We start from the raw sequence: 2,256 nt of genomic DNA, 5'->3' as shown, positions 1-2,256 counted from the left end.
CCCCCCACAGCATCTTTTCAAAGTCTCTTGCAGCGTCTGAAAGGTTTCAGACCTCTGGTCGTCTTTCTCCTGGGTCATAATGTGGTTTTGTTTTTAATGTGCTTTAAGTTTTTATACTACCTCATCGACACAATTTAGATCATTAAGGGGGTGGGCTTTCGAGTCAACTCGGACTGAGATGGGTACATCCAGCAAGCAAGATCCTTTCTGCGTGTCTTGATTTTGCTCTACTCTTAATCATACTATATGACTAAAATTGTGCCTTTCGACCGCTTTGTGTAAAACTGCCAATCTTCATTTAAAGTGACGTATGACGGAGTCTTTCCCTGAGCAGCCACGTTATGCTCCTCTTTACTAAAACTAAACACTAAAAAGACCTCAATATTCTACAATGCCGAAGACAGTAGATAACGTCTCTTTCTTCAGCCGGCTGTGCGCAACACAGACAGGAGAATCAGCTGTGGCTGTAATGAGGTTTGCTTCTGTATCCTAGCAGGACTCGTTGATTGCAGGGAACCGCATGAATACCTAATCAATAAGGTGACTGTGAAGGTAACAAGAAACTAAATATTCCTACGTTACGTTCTCTTTTAGCGTAAAGGCCCGAACCGCATTCCATCTTAAGTGTCGGCGGTTTAGTGTTCTGAATGCGAGATCGCAACCACACGGTCATGGGTCTGAACCCCGTGAGGGGTCAGAAGATGTTCACTAAAGTTGTCTCAAATAAGATATGTCTGTTTATGGTTTGTTACACTCACCCTATTCCTTTTCCTACTTGTTCCAGAAACCATCTGCCTTAAAGCGCCGGTGTAAGATGGTGCCCCTGGTAGGACCTACTTCTTTTCTTTCCACCTGTTTCTGTCTCTTGGTCTTGCTTGTCCCCCTCAACTTAATACCCGTCGCTTTGTCGAGAGGTACTTCTCTTCACTCACCCCCCCCCCCCCTCAATTCCCAATTCCTGCTTTCCCTAAAAACTGACAATCTGAAAGGTGTAATTACACAGGATTGCTGTTTTGGAGATACGCTTTGCTGCGGTAGGAACAGTGGTGCAACAGACTCTGGTCATCACCTGACACGTGGAAGTTAGAGGTTCGAATCCCAGAGAAGTCCGAATTGTTTTTCTCTTACTTTCTGGAACATTTCCTTTCAGCCTGTTATTAGACAGAAATCCAACAGCCGCGGTTTCAAGAGCGATGGTCAGGGACGCCAGACAGGAAAAAATAGAGCATCAATGCTCTAGGCTACATATTTATCTTCACATTTTGCAACCCAGACATCCATTTTGAGCATTCGTCCACCACTATAAATTCAAGGCAGGAATAACTGTTTGCTGGTTTCAGCCCCAGTTATCTTATTGTGCGACAGCGACGAACGTGCCCTGCTTCGTTACTTAGCTCTGGCTTGTGGAGCCTTCGTAGATTTATTTGGAGAGGACATGCGTCCATGAATGGAAGTACGATCGTCTATTGTTTTTGAAAGTGTAAATTTGTTAGCGCAAAGGAGCAAACTTTTACCTTCAAACTGTATTTTTGCTGGTCTGGGCGAAATACATTGGTACGATCAGAAATTAGAGAAAAGTTTGATAATGTATACTTCTCCACTTTTGTCTGTGGGACAAGTCAAGCAATTTGAAGTTGAACTTCAGAAATGCGAATCAGATATTATGTTTTTGACGCCACGCTGCGGTTGAGTTTGAACATATTTGACTGCAGTAGGCATGTTTAGTGCTTACACGGCAAAAAGAAAGGTCGTTCAAAAAACATTTCTATACTTTGTACTGGTGATTAAAGATTTCCAGGACAGATATCGCGATGGCTTTAGTAGGCGAATAAATACAGAATTTCTAAATTCATGATGAAACATACACGTGTTGCGAGAACCATTGTACACTGTCTTAATGTTTACATTAGAGTATTGAGCGCGATAGGCACACCAAGTAAAGTAGCTCCTTTATTATTTTTTTTACATTTAGTCAGATTCCTTTTCCGCCTCGTTTCTCAGTTCATCGATTACGATAAAGGGAGGTACTGCTTGGATGGAACTCAAAAGGCGAGCATTGATCACGACGTCCCGACTGGGTGTATCCAAAGCGACCTTTTATTCCGTCTGATGGCCCATTTGGTTAGTGTGTGAGGGGGAGGGGGCGATAAAACCTGGGCAACTAGAGAGTTTGAAGGGATGTTGTATTGTATCTTATGTAACTATCTATCTATCTATCTATCTATCTATCTATCTATCTATCTATCTATCTATCTA

This window comes from Aplysia californica, unplaced genomic scaffold (genome assembly GCF_000002075.1).
Source record: "Aplysia californica isolate F4 #8 unplaced genomic scaffold, AplCal3.0 scaffold00022, whole genome shotgun sequence".
NCBI classification, from domain to species: domain Eukaryota; kingdom Metazoa; phylum Mollusca; class Gastropoda; order Aplysiida; family Aplysiidae; genus Aplysia; species Aplysia californica.
Note: the sequence above shows the minus strand (reverse complement) of the source record.